The sequence below is a fragment of the Corvus cornix genome, chromosome 3 (genome assembly GCF_000738735.6).
Source record: "Corvus cornix cornix isolate S_Up_H32 chromosome 3, ASM73873v5, whole genome shotgun sequence".
Taxonomy (NCBI): domain Eukaryota; kingdom Metazoa; phylum Chordata; class Aves; order Passeriformes; family Corvidae; genus Corvus; species Corvus cornix.
Genome location: NC_047056.1, coordinates 36344257 through 36366564, shown reverse-complemented (window position 1 = coordinate 36366564; position 22308 = coordinate 36344257). Strand labels below are relative to the sequence as shown.

The following is a 22308-nucleotide window of genomic DNA, read 5'->3' as shown; positions in this document are numbered from 1 at the left end:
AGGAAAAGCAGTCTATAATTTCCTGTAAGATGAGAATCAGCTGGAGAGCTGTATTTGCTCTTTTCCTTTTCTGTACTATGCAATCATCTGCAAAAAAGTCCTGTATTTTGCAGGCTAAATTATACCTTTAGCCATAGCTCTGTACAGGTAACATGACACTAATTTGAAGAGTATTTCTTTTGAACAAAACGTAACAGCTTAGTCTCACTGTGATCAGAGTAGGAAAAAGAAGTAATTGGTGTTTATTATGTCACTAAAGTATATGGCACACGTGACTCTGAATACATACCTGATTTGCCAAGTAAGACCATGTAGATACCAGCATCATTTCTGCATGCTGTTTTTCAGAACAGAACCCTGATTGTTGTTTGTTCTTTCAGGCAGAAACTGTAATTACTCTACAGTTTGCACTAATATCCTGAGGCCTCAGCTGTTCCTGAGTATTACCAGAGTATAAATATCATCAATAATATTTCACAAAAGGACAAGTCTTGCTCACTCTATTCATGCAGGCACTTACATCCACTTCCAAGGAACTCAGTCAGACTAGGTCTGGATGGATGTGTGAGGCTTTGGGGGGAAGCAGCTTAGCTTTGCTGTACCCATTTGCTGCTGGTGACCTTCCTTGTGATTTGGAGATCTCTAATGACCATACTTGGCACATCCCAGTAATTCCAGACTCACACTATGTTACCTTGGGTAACCAGCTTTCTGCCTCCCCCTCCTTGGATTTGCTGAATCCAAGATGCATGAATGTGCCTTCCCCAGCACGTTCTCTGAAAGATCTCCCAAAGCCACTCTCCCACTGCCACTGGAATCAGGGCTCTGCTGCATTAGCACTGTACACACAGGCTGGGTGATAAATCCTGACGGCTCTTCTGACTGGAGTCATGCGGTCCTGAAGCAGACTAGCTTTTCAGGGGCAAAGGAACTTTTATGATAAGCTTGGTCCATGATGTGAATTCGTATCTTGGAGCAGTACAGATCCTGTGTGGCACTCAGTTTCTGAAGCAGACAGATGAGCATGCAGATATTCCAAAGCCACAAGTCTGGATGGGAAAAGAAAACAAAGTAATGATAGTGGGAGTAGGGGTCATCATTCCCACTCGTACTGCTACCAAATGAGATTAGGACTCTTTTTTCTTGCATTAAGTCACACTGAAAGCTGGATCCGTTTGGCAAAAGCCTGAGGCCAGTCTGTCGCTACTGACCACCACCATATCCAGCAAAATACACTTAAGGCAAGTAGGAGTAGACTTCTTTATAAGTTGCTGACAGTAGCTGTGGTAAAAGAAGTTGTGTGGATTTTTATAGTCCTGAATTCCATTTTTCCGAACAAGCAGAAATCCCTTCTAGAATATTTGGCAGTTTCACAGTCATCCTCACATACAGAAAATAACTGATTCAGAAATACAAGATTTTTTTCAAGATATGAAAATCTCCACACTGTGCTGTTGCAATTATTCTTCCCCTCAAGGAAATAAATATATCTTGTCTACAAAACAATTAAAATATCTATGGAACTTTTTTATTACACCATTCCTTGCAATTGTTTGTTTCTTTTTACAATCCCGTGTACACTGAAAATAAATAAACTGCAGAGGAAATTAGGTGGAAAGGACCACAAAAATAAGAAATTACATACAATTATTTCACTTTACCTTAGGAGAAGACATGTTTAAACTAACATATTCTTCACAAAAGCAAAGTAAATATTATAACTGATATTTGAAAACTCTCACAGCGTGACTATGTCGTATGCCAAGAATACTAACCTATACAAAAATAAACTTCAGCAGTGGACCCTGCACTGTGTGCTGCTCAGACTTATGAAAGCTGAAGGAAAGAGAGTCTGCGTAAAATAAAGCTGCTTCTGAATGTCTTAAAGTTTTCATAATTGTGCATAATCTAGGCAGACCAGCAAATCAGCATAAGTGGAAGTGAAGCAGACAAAAGTGGTAACTATGAAAAGAGGAGCCCTGGCTCATGGGAACACCAGCCATGATTACCCCTGCAGCAGCTGCTGAATAACCTGAAAGGTAATGTTTTCACAGCCTTGTCTGTGTTTGGTCTCCCCCTTTAGCCATAGCTTGGGATGATGTTGGGTGGACAGCTTGGGTATCTACTGTCCAGTTTAACCTTCCTTTGCCTGTCACAAAGTACTGAGCCCTACTTAGTACCTGAGCTTGACTGTCAAGGTAAACAATTGTTTCAAGACCAGCTGGGCACCCGGAGCAGCAGACCCTGCGTCTCTGAATTTAAAAAAGGGCAGAATACTACTTCTAATGATGCGCTTGGAGCAGCTCCCAGCACACCAATGTTATAGGTGGGGAGTGTGTGTATAGGTTCTCTGTCTGCTGCTCTTTCAAGGTTTGTGGTGGAAGGTGATGGAATGAAAATTACAAGCTTTTTTTTTTTTTTTTTTTTTTTTTTTTTTTTTTTTAGTTTTTAAAGTAGGTAGGCAATAACATGCTGGGCTTTCATTTCCATCACTTTTCCTCCAATAGCTAAATGTGTCTGCAGAGATGTTTAATGTCAGTCTGCAGTGTGTCTGTGTTATTCATCAGGATGCTTGCACACTGACCCTGGTCTGAGCAGGAGGACCTCTGAGGGTCCCCTCTGCCCTCAGTTACCATATGCATCTGTGATGAGGTGTGGCATCATGCCTAACAAGCAGCCTCAGGTGGAAACAGGCACAGCTGCTGCCCATTTTGGGTGGGTCAGAAACCCGTTTCAAGAAAGCAAGCCTGCAGGGTAATAATGTAGACGACTTCCTGGTGTAGGCTACACGTGGGAAGGAGATTGAGGGCTGGAAGAGCTAGGATATGCCAGAAGGGATGAAGCAGACCCCAGGAAAAGGCTAAACACCTGGGCTCACAGATGACACCAGGCACAGTCTGAACAGATCTTGCCACCAGGCAGGCTGTAACATAATAGTACTGTAGAGGGACACATCAGCCCAGCACCTGTATTTAGAAAATACAGATTCAGTCTGGCCTTATAGCAAAGAGGCTTAGCCGAGGAGGGCCTGGTAGGGGCTGACGGCACCAGATAATCAAAACATGGTCTCTAATTAGCCAAATCAAGGTGATGTGAGTGACTACTTGAATACAATCTTTCTCAGATTGTAGTCAGTTCTGCAGCGTTCACCTGAGCCTAAGAAAAAAAAAAGCATGATTATGAAAATCATAACTTTTTATCCTCCCTTAATAGCTGTATTTAAAATAAGCCTCTATGACTGTCAGATTGTTTCAAACCTGCCATCGTAGTTTACCACGCTTCCCTAAAGCAGTAGCAGATGAATCTAAACAGTAGAGGGCTTGTGGTGCGTCCCCAGCATGGGCACGCCACCGTGCTGCTCGCAGACATTCCCGTGCGGGCCAGCCGCTGAGTCACGGACCGCAGCTCCTCTGCTGGCACCGGAGCCCACCTGAGGGGCAGCCTTCACTCCCTGCTCCAGGCGGCCGCTCCCCTGCTTCTCCCAGCGGGGCTCCGGCCCGGCGCTGTCTCCCTGTCTCGGCTGATGTCTCTTCTTCGCAAGCCTTTAGCGCCCAAAGGCAAGCGGGCCCCAACGCTGCACATCTGCAGGCTGGTTTGTTAGAATACACACATCTGCAGGGCAGCATAGTGTCACAGGCAGCGCATACGAGCAGCAAGCAGAGAGTCTGTCAGCTCTACACATCAGCATTCCTAGCTGAAAAAAAAGTCTGGAGGATGTGCCTCAGTGCTAAATAGCCTGTCTGTGAGTGATTCTTGTTTGAGTCACATGTAGTTGGACTGGAGAGAGTAGAACCATTATCTGTCCAGAACAGGGTCATCCAGGAAAGCAGGCATTTGGAGCATGAAGTTTCAGGTCATGTAGCCTCGTTTTCTCATTTTCTCATTTTCCTTCTGTCAACTTTTAGCCAGCAGCATACAAAAAATTAAAGTTCTCTAGATTCAGGATCCTAGTGTAGATGAATTTGCTAGCTTTGTTCATATTAAAGTTTAAAATTTTCTGGGGGAAAAAAAAAAGGAAAAAGAAAAATAAGCAGATTCCTATCCTTTTCTTCCAAAACAAGTGTAGCATTTTCTAGGACCACAGTTTTGACTAATCAGTGTATGTACAATCTTGAACTGAAAAGATGTAATCTGAAGACAAAGGGAATGATCCACCTCTGCACATAAGCTTCTTGTCTGCTCCTTTTCAAAGCACATTGATGTCCATCTCTGACCTAAAATCAAGTGGTACCTATACTCCTTCAGAGCTGAACTAGCCAGTGTTGCCCCTCATTTTCTGTGGGGTTGTAGCCATGGCTGACAAGGATCAGGATTCTGCTCCAGGACTGAAAGTTTGATGATTTCCAGAGTTGATTTAAAGGCAACTGCAATTATGAAAATCAGAAATTATGACTGCCAACAATTTAAATTGAGAGAAAGCCTCTCCAGTCAAGAAAACCTGAACGAAGACCATATGTAAGTCCTTAGCACTGACTGGCAAAAGCACCAGTGGTTTTTTTGAGTGTTTGCCAGTTTCGTGAAAGATACAATACATAATGTTTTCAGGTCTGCAGGAATCTCTTGTGATTCTTTACAGTTCAGCTCATCAAGTACTGACATTTTCATCTTCAGTGTTTCAGTATTTAAAGCAGCTTTTCCAAGCCAAAATTATACAGTTCTTCAGTCTTCTCTTGTCATCTGTTATCATGTATCTTTCAAAGACTAAAACAGATTTATACTAATTGATTTAGCTCTTCTCAAAGATAGGGCCGATAAATTGAACTTTCACACCTGCTACCTTTTCTTAGGCTTTCTTAGTCTTAAAGTGAGGTGGGCTTTTTCCTTCTGAAAGAATTTAAGATTTGTTTTTATTGCAGAGAGTATCTCAGTGACTTGACAACACCAATAGGTAGAACGAAGTCTTTTTACAAATAGTTATGCTGAACAAAATATTCACAAAAGCAGTTTAAGTATTTCCTCACAATTTGATGTAGGGTTTGTAAAGGGGAAAAAAAGAAGAGGATCCATATTTATAACTCACCTATTAAAAGTGTTTGTTTGGAATCCGCATCCAAATCTCATCTCATCTCTGTGGTCTCCAAGTTTTCAGGCAGGCTGTGCCTGAGGATTAAGTTCTGCCCTGTTCTGGAGAAACTGGGGAGTTTTCTTAACTTATGCATGTTTAAGGTTGCTATTAAGAGTTCTGATCAGCACATCAGGGAAGTGGGTTTTTTTTCTCCTTTCTTTTAAAACTTGTTTGTACAGATGAGCTAAGGCTGAATTTGTGTTTAAACTAAACAAACCTCTTTAGCAAGTAATTTTCTTAAATATAACTCTTCCCAAATGTTTCCACAGCTAATTTTTTTAAAGTGCCCATAATGATGTCACCAGGCAGGTAGATTACTATTCACATTACAAATAAAAATCAAAAAATAGTTTTCAGTGAATTCTCTAAGGAGCATTTTGTGAAGGAGAATATGGGTATCATATTGTTGAAAGAGCTACTAGGGATCCTTAAAGCAGGGAGCATTTTTCCTTCTTTTTTGTTAAGTGTGCCTGCTGTAAATAAATGTTGGATGATTTGTCTCATGTATTGAATGAAAAAGTTAATGTGACCATCTAGTTAGGTACACGTGTTGAATACTCCATTAGCTAGTTTTCACAGCTAAAAACCCCGTGCTTTAAGGCATCTTTTTCCTCTCTGGTTGTGCAATAATCATCAGTACATGTTAGGCTGTATCATGAAAGCTTATCTTCTCAGCAAAGGAGGCTTCAAGTTCTCTCTCACTGGTAAAGTAGTTTAGCTCTATGCCAAACTGGAAAACTTCACCCTCCCCCAGGGGTAAATAAAATCCCTGTAAGCAAGAGTTCAAGTTGAGCAAGTTCTTCACTAGTTACTCTTTCCATGAGTCACACACATCTCTTCTGCAGAATCTGTCCAGCTCCTTGTCTCAGTGATACAAGATCAGCATAATCTAAATTATCCTTCATAGCTGAAAACAATACTAACCCCTAATACTAATGAGAATAAAAGCCCTATGCAGTAACAAACCAAACTTTCTTCTCCTTTCCTTCTGCAGTTTTCTTTACTCTCTTATTCTTCTTGCTGTTTTTCCTAGGTCTGGTTCTCTGATCAAAACATCATGCTTACCTTCTCACATTGTTGATTTCTAAAGCAGCCCCTAATCATCCTGATGTTTTTCAGTCAGTGAGATGCTCTTCTTTTCTTATACTTTCTGATCGTGTCTCAGTCATGAAATTATGCCATTGGCATGTGGTCATTCCTCGCAGCACTCCAGGGTACAAGGCTTAGACACAAACCAGCAGCAGTGTGGTGGAGGACACAGAACCTGGTTTCAAGGACTAGCACTGCCTGTTAAGGTCCACTTCTAATTTGACTAAGGGTTCTTATATTGGGGAAAACCTAATGGTCTGAGCGTACTGTCTGATCTTGTAATCAACTAGTCTTGCACAGCATCTTAACTATTATATACAACCATTGTTTCCACAGCATAATTCCAGCAAGAACTATAAATAAGAAAATGTTTTTACTTTTGTGACTTACTAAACCAGAAGCACTGACTCAGAGAATAATCTATTTGATCCAAACAGGGATGTACAGTACAGTAATTAGAATCTTCCAGGGCTAGGTGTTATGTTAGGAGGGTACATGAGAAACCTTTCTTCAAAAGTAAGACAATAACGTTCAAAATAACAATGAATGCTTAAACTGCAAGTGTGGGTGAAAACCCATGAATTAGTTTTCCCTGTAGTGTTGAATCCCATATTGCCAGCCCATCCAAAATACCGTGCACAGCAAGCAAAGCAGTCCCAAGGGGGACCTTTGAGTTTTATTGCATATTATGGTGATATGTGCACAAAGGTTTGTGTATTGTCAAGAGAATCTTGTCAAAGATAATAATCCCATTGAACTGCTTGGAATGTTTTCACAGTTTCATTTTCCAGGATACGTCCAGAAGTGTAGCTGGCGATGTCTAGGCGTTGTGGAAGATGAATGATACTCTCCTGACCTTCAGTAGTAGGTTAAGCCACAAGGTAGCCTGTTGAGTCCAAAAGGAGTTACACTAATATTTTGGCTGCATAAACCTGTAATTTAGAGATGCTTAAAGTCACAGGATTATGAGCATACTGAAGTAACAGAAACTATGGCACAAAACACTTTCAACTGCAGGCAATTAATTATTCTCTGTTTATCTCCTTGTTTTACTAGGTCTCTTCTACCTACATGTTTTAAAGTATACAAGAATAAACTTCATTAGGATTTATATATAAGACATGCTAATGTACTTAGAGGAAAAATCCAAGTCCCATAGCAGGTTTTGCTTTGTTTGAAAAGTACAATGGTGTGAAAGCCGAGCACATGGTTTAGGTTCCCTTTTATCACTTTAGAGTGTTGTCTGGCTTTTCCAAACCATATACAGAAATATGCCTGTATAACCTGGAGATAGGAAAGCACTTGTTTAAACATGTGCATGCCCATAGTACCACAATTTACATAAACTCAGAGTTGGCACCATGTTCTGACATAGAAATTCAGGGTTGCACCACACGTACTGAACAATTACTCTAATATTTGAAATACAATGGCTACACTGTTTTGTTTCCAAGTTCTTTAGGAAAAATCAGTACAGTTGGGGTTTTTTTTTATACCACATTACCTCTCTAGATACAATAGAAACGTATTCAGTGTATTATTTATTAATTAGCTGTTAACTTATTATACTCAAAAAAAAAAATCTTCAAATTAAATCTTAGGCACAACTAACTGGCACGTGGGGAAAAATCTTTGAAATTCAGTGGAAATGCTGTAGTAGCCTGTGAATTCAGAAGTGGCAGGTGGAACACAGACAAAAAAATAAAAAAGGCTAAGAAAAATCTCTCAATTATATATACCAGTTTCATTGTCATAAACCAGCAAGTCAACCAAGCACCTTATGAGGTGTTGAGTCAGAGGAAAAGAGGTCGGGGGACGGTACCAAAAAGTAACAGTGCAAAGTAGCGAAGAAAAACCCCTACCTTTGTCCCTGTTAGAAGACAGTTCCCTGTGCTGGTTGCAGTTGTGATGTACACTGTATAAACACGCACAGCTCGGTGCTCCTGAACCCAGAAAAGGTCATTTGGAAAATCCCACATGTTTTCCCAGCTTTTCCTCACAAATTTCCCCTCCATAACTCTGCATGGATCACGGTCCAGTCACTTTTGCATATGGCAACTCTCAGTGAGCAGTTGTGAGACAGAAAGATTTTGGTGACGCATTCATTCCAAGATTATTTCTTGATGGCAAATCATACTTCTGCTTTCCTGGTGTCCAAAACTGATTTTGTCATCCTGACTCAAGGAAAGCACCTGTGTGGGACAAAGGCACTGAGTACACAGCTGCCAGTAGTATGCTAGGATGCACTAACCTGTCAGGAAATCTCTGTGAGGCTCAAAGACAAAGAAAAGGTGCTTAGCTGTTCAAAATTACATTTTTTGGAAAGAGACATTGAAAAAATGCGAGACAAAAAGCGATCTTTTCAGCCTTGGTCTCTGCTGCATTTGACTCAGGTAGACAGGAATTTTAATGGAGTTACAGGAATGCTATGGCAATTTTTTTTTCTTGTACTTCAGTAGTTCTCAGCAAAAATGTCAGCTTATCTGGGTTTAAGCTGACACTGCCATGGCTCATTGTCTCAGGTTCATTTGTAACACTGTCTAGTTCTATTAAGCAGCTAATAATACTCACACCTACGCAACACTTTTAATTTATAGACTTCAAAACACTGGCACAGCTGTACCCCCGTTTTACACAGGGGAAAAGTCAAGGAAAGCAAGGCCAACACTGGACTTTCTAATGCACACAGCAGTTTGGGTGGCAAAAGGATGATGGATATTACTTGTTTTTATCCTCTGGTGTGCTGGAAAAGGGTTTAATTAGACACAGTGGACTTCAAGTGTGCAGCCATTTACAGGGCTGAAGGCCCCACAGGGTTCCTGTGTCTCACAGGCATGACTGGTCGTGTTTTGGGGGTGGGGGCTCAGCCTGAAATGTGGGAGCCCCCCTCTGCCACAGCCCCAGGCACAGCGCATCTTCTGCACCCAAACACAGCCTGCTCCCATCTTACAGGGAGCAGCAGAAACACAGAGGGGAGAGACACGCAGCCTTGGAAATGTTGGTGGCATGAGATCAGAGGGAACGTGAAGGGGAAACTGTGAAAGGAGAAGGGGAAACATAGCAGAAACTTCCAGGACAGTGAAAATACATTCAGGGAAGAAGAGGAGGGACACGCTGCACCTCGTACATGGAAGTTTTGATCCAGCAAAGAACATAAGCATTGCTTAGGCATCCTTTTAAATTCGAGGAGGTGGAATACGAAGATGCCTGAGCTTTGCAGTCTTAACACTTTTCCACTCTTATGTCTGTCTGTTTTCCTGCCCTGTGCTGGAAACATTCACAGAATTATAGTCCAGTTCTCCTGAGTACCATGCCCAGGTAAATGGAAGCTTAACAGGACAGGAAGCCAGCCCCTTTCATTACACAAGAACATGATGGACCATAAAGCAAGATCCCAGGGTGAGGCAGCCAGCAGTGCAGTCCTTACTGTTAGGAGCAACCCAGTCAGCCATGGGGCACAGGCATACCAATGTCATTTTCATAGCCTCATTTTCATTGCCCCACCACTTCTTTGTAAAGCTGACACGCTCTTTTAATTTCCAGCCTCCATTTATGCACCACCACTTTGTACCGACTCCGTGCTTTCTCTGTGAGAATTTTCTTTCCACCTTAGCAAAGTTCAGGCTTGTCCTGAGTGGATAACATGTATGTCAAGTTACCTGCAAGTCTATTAGCACATCACTTACGGATTAACAACAACTTCTATGTTTATACAGGACTTTATATCCAGTGTACTTCCTAATACCTTGTGATTGTTAATATAAATTTCTTTTGCAGAGGTGTAGACAATGTCTAAACCACTAAAAAAGGTGGGATGTTTAAGAATTATTAACTACATGAATAGATTTATCAGTTAAATAAATAAGCTTTAGCCTTACAAAGCCATTTAAATAACATAGCCTTAACAAAATATTTAAATAATGTGGAATTAAGACTTTAATAACTAGATGTACTAGAGAAAACACACTTCAATAACATTTTAGAAAACACCAAATACTAGAATGTTTAGTCTGACAGTGAAGCTTATCAGTTAAAAAACCCATGAAATATTGACATAGAGTTACTTGACAATTAGTCACATCCTGGCTCATGTGTTGAACATGAAATTCACACTGGACTCCTCTGTTGAAAACAAAATACTTTTTATGTGGCTTAAGTTTTAAGTCATTTGTACATTTACTAGTTAAACTGCCAGGTAAAAAAATTAAAATTAACAACGAACAGAAGTATACTCTAAGAATAGGCTATCAAGTGTCCAAATGCTCAAAAGAATCATAATCTGACTCTTTCTAAAACAGTTTAAGAAAAGTCACCAACAGCTGTTAGGTTCTGATTTCCTTTCAAAATTAGATTATTAATTTAGATACAACTAGAAGGTAAATTTGGCTATCCCAGTTTAAGTATCAGTCTTCAAATAATGTTATTGTTCCCTATTTTGCAATAATTCCCTAATTACAAAGAAATTCTAAGTTGCTGGAAAGCTGTGCCATCAGACAGCTGGCTCAGCCAATCAAAACGAGGATTTTCTTTTTAAAGTTAATATTGCCATTCATGGCCGTGGGCTGTGTGCAGCTCTAACCCAGCTGTTCAGGATGACAAGGGAGCAGACAAAGGCGTGTTTCACCCTTTCAAACCTTACTGCACTGCTTCTGCTTAGCTTTTGCTTTGGGAAATGATGGGAGGGCGCGGGCTTTTGGCTGGGGCATAGCCCTGGGAGCTGGACGAGAGGACAGCCCGGGCTGGAGCAGGCACCTCCATGGGCTCCTCTTCTTGCCAGGGCTGCTGCCCCTTCATGGGACTGAACACTCAACCCATTCTAAGCACAGAGCAAATTTGTTCCTAGTGGTTGGGAAGGGGAAAACCAAAACCAGGCCCCTCCACCAGTTTGAATCTTTGGTCACGTCTGAGTGGGTGATCGTACAGGAGTGTGCTGTGGCACCTCTCTGTGCGTGGTAAACCTAAAAATATGAGACTATAAATGTACTGCAGAGCCAACAGTAAGTGAAATGTTTTCAGAAAATCCTAAAGGGAAGAGTGGAAAAAAAAGCAGACCAGCCCTCTGGGAACACTGCTTTCCTAAGTCATAAAACCCTCAGTTTTCCCTGTCTGGAAAAGTTGTCCACAATGCTCAGAACAATATGCTTTTATTTTTAGCCTTTTACACCAAATAACCATGAAGAAAAAAATACCCAGTGTCAAATGTTGCGAGTGGGCAGAAGTACCCCCTTGTAGTTAAGATAGATATGTTTTTAAAAGCTGGAGTTTGAGACATGAAATTGAAATTGTTCAATTTACAAGTAAATTTAATATTTCAGGAACATGTTTATGTCCTTAACTAAAACATGGTTTGAAATGGCTTTAATTTTTTATGCCACGTGTAAAAAATATTTCATGTTCTTCACTTTGAAATTCACAAAAATTTAGAATCTTAAAAAAGTCCTGAAAAATGGACATGCCAAATGTGTTGTTAATAAACCAAAAAAATTTATTTTATTGAATAAAATGGCTTGAAAACAAGCCAAACTTCCAAAATAGAAAGGAAGATACATTTTTCTCTTCTTTTTCTGAAGGCATCCAACAGTGCAGGAATGCTTTGTTGAAAATCTAAAGATGGACAAATAATCAAAAACTTGGTGGAGCATGGAGCAGCAGACTGTATTAATTAAACCACAATTAACTTTGCGGCACTATTTGGTTTTGCATGGTTGCGCAGTATATTCATGCATATTGTATCTAATCCTGCTATCAACCAGAGAGACAAAACTCCAGACACCAGGAATTTGGTTTGGCTAAGCCAAGCACAGTGACTTATTTCAGATGCTGATATCGGTTTCTTAAAAAGAAGCATTGTTACTTTCCCCTGTATATTCTACAGCCCAACTCAGCTGAGGCTCAGACTTCATGGGCATGCTCAAGGCAAACCTTCAGATAACACCCAGATATTGCAGAAATTTATAAAGATGGTAATGAGGCTTTGCCTGGGTGTGTTGCTGTATCTACAGCTGAACTGGGTCAGAGACTGAAGCTTCTGGGCACCCTCCCAGCTGCTCACTGTTGCTTTTTCTTTTTTTCACTGCCAGAGGTCACTCTCTTTTGAGATCTGCCTCTGTCACTGCATGCTTAGGTTGACACTGTGAAATGACATAATTGTCATGATTGCTTTACCGCTGGTACCTCTCCATAGGTACTTGCATTACAGATAGTCAAGAGCAGAGTGAACTTGGTCAGTGGGCTTGCTAAAGCCTGCACCCACCAGTATGGCTCAGGCTGCTGTAGAAGTTCAGAGTTTATAGCAGCAGAGAGTCGCTGGAGGCACTTCTCGCCTTGAGTGGCTGGCAAACCCCTCTGGGTACATGAGCCCCTCTTTGCACCCCTCCTGAGAGATGGAAACCTCTACTCCAGTTCACTGGGCTAGTCAGTATTCTCAGATTCTGCTGTGCCATGTTTGGCACAGCACAGGATAGGTGTTAAGGAACAGATACAGGTAGGTTCTCACTGCATTAACACCTGTGGCAGCATTTGCCAGGAATCTAACAAACTGTAAGGGGAAGAGGTGATAAGAGGCAGGGTAGTTTTGGCAGCCTGCCACCACAAACTGGTATATGCTGAATGTATGTCACGGGCAGGTCCTGTGCAAACATCACAGCAAGCTAAACATTACAAATCCTAAAATGTCCTTGCACAATGAACATTTTAAAATAATATAGATTATATAAACGGCTGTGATTTAAAGAGGCCAGGAACAGGGGAAGGTAGCCTGCAGCCAGGATTGTACTGATTAAAATATACAATAGAAATATTAATCAAGTGAACTTAAGGGTAGGAAGCAGGCAGGAGGAAGGGGGAAGACATGACATAATCCCCTTAGTACCATATGATATTCCAGTGCCCTGAAATATGGGACAGGCAGACAGAAAGAGAGCAGTCCTGCCATTTTGGCTGGGAAAAGCTGTCTCTACCAAGGCAGGGGTTCTGCCTGGCCTGAAAAGCCACATACAATGTCTCTGAGTGCCCACCAGTGCACACCACAGCTGGGGTACTGCAGCCTGCAGTGTCCTGAGCCCATGAAGGCCTTGAAGAGGATGCTTTCCAAATGTTGCTTTAATAGGGAGTTTTGTTTTACTTTTTCCTACCTTGGTATTACAGATTGATGGTTTGAAGTAAGCCCCATCTTTAAGGGCAAATCTCACTGTGAGTGACCTCACACACTAAAGCACTCTGTTCCTGCGAGCATGGCAACGTTCAAAGCTCTTCCTGCAACCAGCGTTCCTATCTATATTTTTCAGGATACCCTAACAATAATACAGTCAGCCTCCTCTTAGTCACAGGGCTGTTTGGGAGATGGTATCTCTGGGTCTGAGGTGGGGGAGCATCTGCCAGCAGACTGTTTTAGCCAGGAAAATCCTCTGGCAGAGGGTGAGTCAGGAGCTTGCCAAGTACACAGCACTACGAAGCAATAAAGCAATGAAGCCTGCGCATGCTTCTGCCTTCGTTTGCTTGCTGCTATGGAGGTTCATGCCTATGTCACAGCCCAGCTCCTGCCTTGTTTTGTTTAGATCTACCAGCTCAACTCAACTTCATTTTCTGCCCTCAGCTCATCTTGCTAGTAAACTGGGCACTTCTATTGAAAAATCCTTTTTGTCTCTATCCCCTCTTCCTCAGCACCACCCTCATGTGTGGCTGTGAAATTCCTTACTTAATTCTTTCTGTCCCTTGATTGTGACCTGCCATCCTTAGCAGCCTCTGATGTTCAGGTTGCACACAGCACCTTGGGGCTGGATTTCCCTGGCAGGAGCCTGGGGAGCTGCCAACAGTAGTAATGAGGAAGATGGATGGAGAATCCCAGCCGGATTCTGTCACATGAACACACTGTCTTACAGTAATTAGGAACCTCACAGCAGCTTGGATATACACACTCTTTATGCCTGCCCACTACTCACTTGCATACTGTATTTTTCTTAGCATTTTTTTTCACTGATCTTTGGAATAGTATTTTGGAGCAGCTCTCAGTACCAGCAATAGGATAAATAGGGTAGTCCTGTTCATCTTTAATTAGTAGTTTGCAGCAAGGATAGTATGCAATATCAGCTTTTACTATCATAATTATATAAACTTTCTTGCATGCAAGCACCCACTCAGAGGAATGCATATGCCCATACCAAAAGTTCTTTCAATACCTTTGCTGGCATCTGTTGTATATTGCCTGAACAAAGAAAGAGAATGGATCTTTTCAGCCATCTAGCCATTCATACCTAAGGTCTTTGTTTCTGGGGCACAGGAATGAAGCTAGTCCCCAGGGAAAAAAAAAAAGGTTAAAAAGACCTCAATGTAATCTTGTTTCCCTTCATGATTAACTGAAGTTAGGAAAAAAAGGGATCTCTTTCATGAGCCGTAGGTCGCTGGAAACATACTGGAGTCATGCTGCTTTGTCAGCTGAACAGGAGCTCCCAGTGTGACATGCTGCTAAAAGAGACAATGCTGTTCTTGGATACATGAGCAGATACCCAGGGACGTATCCAGTAGGACGGATATCGTATGTCTGCACGCCGACCGGAGCAAATACTGCTGGAATACTGTCCTGGCCTAGTGCCTGCAGTTCAAAAGGGATGCTGATAAATTATAGTAACTTCAGAGAAAAGCCACAAGAGCATTTAACGTGGACATGACCAATCTTCCTTATCCTATAAACCCTGTACCAAAATCACTGTTTGAACAAAAGCCAGCAAAGGGGAATTCCAGGAACAGTCAGTAGAACACAAAATTGGTGCCCCAGGAGTCCCACTGCTCACCGCATGGAAGATGAAAGAAGACCATGATAGAAGATGGGTTGGTCACTCACCTTTTCTATAACCATGCACAGTCCTGAGTTGCACCTTAACACTTCCATTTCATGTAGCTCGAGCACTGCTAATTAGTTCCCTGGAAAATAAACATCAGCTATGAGAAAGCCCATGAATTCTGACTATTTCACTCATCAAAAAGAAGGTCAAGGACTGAATTCAGAGTTTAATACAGGAACAAGACTTTGATAACAACTGTTTCAATTCAGTAAAGGAGAAGGACTCTGAAGGTTGAATATGAATAGTGTCTTCATTTCTTAAGGTGAAAAAACAATTTTTGAATGTAATCCAGCATTTGAAATTTTGAAAAAGAAAGTTCAAAGCAGCTATAAACTCATTTTCATTTTGTTTCTTAAAGTGATTATCCTCCTCACAACCCTGTGAGCAAGTATTGCTTATTCATATGGTAAACGGCTGTAGCTGTATAACTAAGAGAAATCTCATTAAAAATATTATTTTCTTAATCCTACATTGAAAAGAACTAATAAAAAATTTCATGCCCATTTCTAACTTTCTACTTGGGAAATATCTATTTATGACATAGGAATTAATAAACCTGAATAAAAACCCCATACCTGAAACTCTAAGCAGTCCAGCTACTCTGGCAGCTCATCTCTTTTCTGATGGCAGCACACAGCTACTGACAGTACGAACCTACTAGCAAATTGTGCAGGGCCTTCAGACTTAGTACAGAACCACCCCCACCTCCCCATTCAGAAGCCTTTGGCCAGGATGACCCCTGCTAGCAGTTTTAAAACATCACAGTGGATTAAAGCACAGAGTGATTTTTTTGCAGTCCAGAGGTATGCAGAAGAGCTACTAGCAGATGAAGAAAAGCAGGGGATTCTGGGAACCAACACTTGCATTAAATGTATTTTTATGAAACAGCACAATCCCTCTTCCTTGGCTTCCTTAAGAATAGGCTAATAGGAATCACACGAGAATGATAAGTGCTTCAGCAGCCATTATTGTGGCTAGTGGGATTTTAAAACAACAACAGAATTATTGTATGTTCCTGTTAAATCCTCCTTGTCACCATTGATAGAATTGATCGAGTGTTCTTCAGTGAATAAACACATTGGTGAATTACTCCTTTTCTTGGTCAGCTGTTGTGTTGACAGGACTCTTTTATCCTTTGAGTGGCGGATGGTATGTGTGGCTGCTGGGAGGCAGCAGACAGAAAGTCAAGTCCAGGGCTTAGGGAACAGGCTAAGAAATGCCAGTGGAAGCTTGTGCAATGTGTGAGAATCAGCCAGATTCAGAAGGGAAGGAGAAGCCCTGTCTAGTGTCTGTTGAGCCTGATTTGGGATAGCCATTGGGATTATCTTCCTGATGACACAGATGATAGTTGCTTTTAAAGATGCCATCGTGATTTCAAACATTGTTTGATTTCCCCAGCAGTTTCAGAAACTGTCTCAGCCTCCAGGAAATCAGATGCTGCTGAAATACCTTGCCACAGAGGACAACACCAACACAACAGCAAAAGGAAATACCACTTTTTCACATGCAAACATATTAGTGATTAGAAGAGTCTTCCTCTAAATTTAAATGTTGCATATCATAACCCTCTTGTAAGTCCAAATGTTTTTAGTGCAACTCTACCAAATTAAGGGGAGCCATTGAAACTAGTAAATCAACCTATATATTGTACCTCAACATTGTACCTATATTTTGTACCTCAGCATGCCACATCCAGTATGCCTGTGGTTTCCAGTGATCAGAGAAAGAGCAGCCAGTGAAATTAAACAGGTATTTTTCCTCAGCAGTAACATTTGGTTTCCCATTTCTCCCTAAGGCACTGTCTTGCCTCCAGCAGCAGACCCAGCCCTGGCATTCCAGCACCATCCCTACTCCCGAGCGCCAGCTGGGCGGGGAGAGTTGGTGCAATGAACTTTGCAGCTACTCTCTGTGTGCGCCCATCAGTGTCACTGACCACATTCCTGGGACCTGACACACACTGGAACACCTCTCCTACGCATTTTTCTCCTCCAGTTTTGGCTCATTCCGGTGGTTTTCTTAGAAAAATGAACTAACAATGGTCGTATTACTTTAAAATGTAAAGCAGACATTTTGGCCCCTCAGCAAAACATCTTTAGAGTGAAATACTGGAGAAATGTACAGAAGATATTTTGACCACCAGAGGGGGCCTGTATTGTCCCAAACTTAAAGTAAAACCAGAAAAGCATGTTTTAGGAGAGAAAGAAAACAGCAAGTATGATTTGTACCAGAGTAGCACCTACAGACATGGAGTAATGACCCATGCCCTGAGATGAAGGGAAAACAAGTTCATGTGGGGTGAATATGGAATGCTATCTGGTACCCACTCCATCAGCTGTGCTCAGAAGGTATCCTACAGAGGAAATTCTTTAGGAAAAAGATGAGTTTTTCTGTGAATCTGTATGTGAAATACAATGGGATTATTTTGGCTGTTGTTTTAAACCGCTGCCTCCCCCATGTGCATTTCAGTAAAAACAATGCTGTAGATGCAACTCAATTTTCAAGGCTCTTATCATATGTCATGATATTAATATCTGTCTTAATTTAAAATTTCAATATTTTGTGTAGATCTAAGACAGGGTTAGGTATCCCAGTCACAGTACAAAGAATAGACTTCAGAAATACAGTTTACAGTTAATAATTCTAATTATGGTCAGAAATCCTAGCACAAAATTTAACATGTAAGATTGGAAAAGCCTAAAAGGTTTTTTCACCCTAAGAAAATGAACTGATCTACAACTGAGAGATACCATTTTTCAGTACCTACTTAGTTACTGTACTGTATATCTCAAAAGTACTTATTTTCCCTTTGTCTGCACTTTGCTTTTTTTATCTGTGTAGAATGAATGCAAACCATGCTTAATGCCATACCCCATGCTTGCAGTCTAAAGCAACTTTCAAAAAGCATTCATATATCATCATACTAATAACTAGGCAGCAGAAATTCTAATCCAGCATTTAATGCAAAAAATCCTGTTTATGTTCTGTGACTTTTATTGCAGACCATTGATACAAAACAATGGCATTAACACTACCACAAAAAAATTTAAAAAGATGGGAAAGTTACTGCTGTTTGAATAGCAATTGACAATCTTGCATGTTCTTGCTTGGAAACATTGTTCAAAGGAAACAAATCTTCCAGCTTAAAGCCTCATTCCTAGAGTCATCCAATAACGCATAAATAGGACCACTTAGACACAGCATTTGTCCCACACTCTAACTTATTCATCTATTTGTAGCGGATATGAGAGCTTGTGGGTGGCCTGACATGGTCCTCATTCAATTTTATTTAATTACTCACTTGATTTCACTTGAAAGAACTATTAAAATGGCATCTTAATTGCTCAGTATTATCCAGAATCTTTTTCAAAGCCCATAAACTGTCAGGGATTAAAAATGATGTCACTTTTCTGAATTCCCTGTTCAGAGAGGAAATGAAAAAAAAAATCTCCATCCAAGCCAAAATAAATACATAATAATACACAGCCCTTGAGGAGGGGGCCAGCTCTTTCCCTCCTTCTATGCTGCACTACTGCTCTGAGCAGGATTTGGGGAAAGCAGATGAAGCACTACAGCCATAAAGGTTTAGGCAGGAGAGGAAAGTCACGTTTGGGATTGTCAGATCCTGGATGATGGGTTTTCACAGCCACAGCCCACTCCACCCCCCAAACAGGGAAAACTGCCATCCCAGGGTAGATGAAAGGTCCATCCAGCCCAATATCCTGCCTTTGACAGCAGACAAAGGCAGATGCTTAGGAAAAGAATATAAGAACAGGGTGCATGCAGAGTGATTCCCTCTCCACACCCCCCCCTCCCTTAATATCCTCTGTGTTTCCGACAATCAGGAGTTTAGGGATTTCCTGAGCCAGATGTTGCATCTGGACCACTGCTTTTAATAATCAAATAGAAACAGAGCCCCTTTTCTGCAGTGGCTTGGCTGTAACTGCAGCCAGCCTAACACAGTAGCAGCCACAGTGAGTGGCTGTACTGCTCTCCTGAAACTGCAGAACATTTCTTCCCATTTCTGACTTTCATACATAAAAACGCTATAAATTCAGGATTAGCCCTAAGAAGAATTCATAGCCACTGGACTTTATAAAGATAGATTATGCCATCAGTAGTCTTATTAAGCAATCTATTAGTTGAGTGGAAAGCCCTGTTTTCACATGCACAAACACATAACCTACATCTGCAAGCAGATGTTAACTGCAAGACATATGGAATCTACCCCTTAAATATCTTACATATCAGAAGAGTTTGGTAGGATATTTGATTCAAATGTACTTCAATCTATCTGGGAACTGGAAAACTAGAAAAAAAAATAGATAAATGGTGGTATACAAGCATGGGGCACTAGTTGCATTAGGCCATAACTTCCCTTGAAGCGCTGCAGGTTCTTTGTATAGCAGACATCCCATAGTGGCTATAAGGACTAGCTGTCATGGATCTAGAAATTAGATTAATTTTTACCTTTGGAGAAGAGAGGAAGTCACCAGAGAATACCACCTTCTTTTTTGTGCTTGATGTCCATGCATAGCTTTGCCTTTTCTTTGTTTAATTAACCATTTTGAAAGAAAAAGTGTCTTTTATTTCTGCTTAAAATAAAATCATCCCCCTTTCTTCTCCTGATCAAATGCCACACACTTTAAAAAAAAAAAATTATGGAGTTAACTCAAAAATAACTGAACTCTGGAACCCGGCATGCAAATAGTTCTAATCTTAGTGTACACAAATGTTCAAGCTTGAAAACAAACTGAGTAAGATAAAAATAAAGGTGTTGGCAATTCTGAGTATGGCTGCTTGGCATCTGTTAAGATCTTTAGAATGTCCTGATTTAACTCCCCCATATTTTGCAACTTGACACAGATATACCTGCCTGATCTCAGTGCTCAGAAAGCTCTGCAGAGGCAGCAGGCAATGAAGGACAGTGATGCCTCACAGTTATCACAGCAGAACCCAGTGGATGGTGAGGGAAAAGAAAGAAGAAACTGCCTAAGCACAGACACACTGGAGAGTGCTTTCTTCCAAGAACTGCAACTCCCAAATGCTTTTGTTGCACTTTGCTACTTTAAGCTCTGCAGTTGACTCTAAGGACTTGACTCCAAACAGTTCCGGTCCCTGGGTCACTCAGGGTATCACAATATACATCAAACTGCTCATACCACATGCCATTCCAGTGAAACAAGAGCATCACTGACTAATTTTATGATAATTTAGCTCCTGATTCATCAGTGTTTAGTTACATGTTCACCTTCAAGGAAGAAGGATCTCATTTACATACCCAAGTGGCTTACTTAGTTGGAGTTTAGTTTGGAGCTTACCTGCACCAAAAGCCATAAACCCTAATGCCCCTCAACTGGAGTTTCTAGGGTTTTAAAGCTAAGGGAGACTCGAAATTGAGACATTCCCCCAACATCAGTGTCAGACATTCCATTAGGTAGGGATGTGCAGGTCTTCTCTATTTCTGCCTTTCTTTCTCAGCAGCCTTTAGAGAAGTCAGACATCTTCAAGGACCTTGGATCCTCTCAAAACAGCTCCTGTCTCACGGAGCATTGAGGCAGTGGAAATAATGCTCACTCTCTTTCAGTCTCCATTCCTTCTTCTTTTGCCCTTCTGCCCAAACTTTCCTGCACTCCCCCCCAAAATTCATGAGTTCTGCCATCCCTGTGCAGCAAGAGAGTCTGTCTGCTGGGCTGAAAAGGGAAGACAATGCAGATGGAGAAACCAAAATCATCCCCCATTCTGTGGACCCCCTTCAAGTAATGATGCAAGAAACATCTTGCCCGTCACTTTTAGCAATTTTATTACTTTTAAAATGCTATTAATTGATCTCCATGTTGTTAGTAAATTCTTTCAAAATCATGAGAAAGTACTGCTATATAAAAAGAAATTGTCATAGACTTTACACACTGATAGGTGAGTTAGGATGCCAGCAATACCCACCTGCACTCCTGTTAGAGTCAGTGTGTTACCACACATGGGGGTGTGCACAGGCCTCAAGAAGTGTCCAGCCTGAGCCCTGCCATACTCATGCTGAGCTTAAAGTTAAACATTAATTAACTGAAAAGAAAGGATTGGGTAGTTCTGGGTACCAGGGAGACAAACACATGTAAGTAAAATAGGTACTGACAATCTTCAGAGCTCCTGAGAAGCAATGGATCATCCACCTGGAAAGTCTTTTCTATCATAGGAGAAAGTGCACTTCAATGATATCTGAATTTTCTGAGCATGAAGCATGGATATCTTCTCTCAAAAAGATAAAATTGAAAAATTTCAAAGTATGTTTTAACTCTAAGTTTGATTTATCATAAAGAAACTTGCCTGGTTTATAAATTAGAATTTGTATTTTTCTTAAGTATGACTTAAAAACAGAAGAAATGGATCAGTTTCCTCTGTGCCTATGTATGTGTATACATGGACAGGAACAGCAGCCATAACACATGTTTTATCATTTAAAACATCTTCCTCTGGGAAAATAATGCCGAAAGTGGCTATTCTCATTTCATTAATTAGAACTCAAATGGTTTCCAGTTTTGACATGGCTCTCAAGAAATGAGTGTTTCTGCCTGTGACTTACCTGATTTACATTCCATGTTGCTTGAAATTCAAGGAGTCATTCATCTTTACATCTTCTACTGTCACGTGCTGACTGCAGACATGTACACACACAGTGCTGCAAGCTTGCACCTCTCCCATCAGGCTCAAGAGCTGTTTTCCAAAATGCAGCAATGACAATTCATTTCAAACAAGACAGTCCAGTAGTTGAAGTTACACTGTAACCACAATTGTCAGTGGAAGCAGCATATTTTCTAAGAAATTGCTGGTCACTTCAGGTCTATACAAAATAAGGGGGGAAAAAAAACCCCTAGCTAGTTAAAAACTTGCCTTGCAATATTATGGTAAAGATTTTTTCTTTTTCAACTGTTTTTTTTTCCCCGTTTGCTGCTTGCCAGATGTTAACAGGATTGCAGCACATTTGCACAGCTCATGGAGATTTTTGACTGCAAGGTTTACAAGAGACATATAAAATGCATGTCCTAGCCTCTGATACAATTTATTATTTTTAACTAGCCTAAGTGAAAGCACTAAAATGCCCTGCTCAGCACTTGAGGAATGAGTATCTGACAAGGAATGCAGCACAATTGCCCCCAAATAACTTTGCCCTGACCCACCAAACACAGGGATAAAACAAATGAGATGGTTCTTGCCCCTCCTCCTTTTCTGAGAAGTCAGCATTCTCCACTGAAAATAAACCAGTGTCAGTAAGTGACAATTCTGGAATTCTCCTTGGGAGTTAAGTCCCAGCTGAGACACTAA

At 41.0% G+C, this 22308-nt stretch overlaps 1 long non-coding RNA gene across 1 annotated transcript; it reads right to left on the bottom strand.

Annotated features, from left to right (window-relative positions):
* Positions 1–213: 213 nt before the first annotated feature.
* LOC104684366 lies at positions 214–22027 on the bottom strand. The gene is made up of 3 exons (XR_002043723.1): positions 21569–22027; positions 14994–15073; positions 214–1049 (listed from the first exon to the last, which is right to left on the bottom strand). It is a non-coding gene; the product is annotated as an uncharacterized LOC104684366 (long non-coding RNA).
* Positions 22028–22308: the final 281 nt, after the last annotated feature.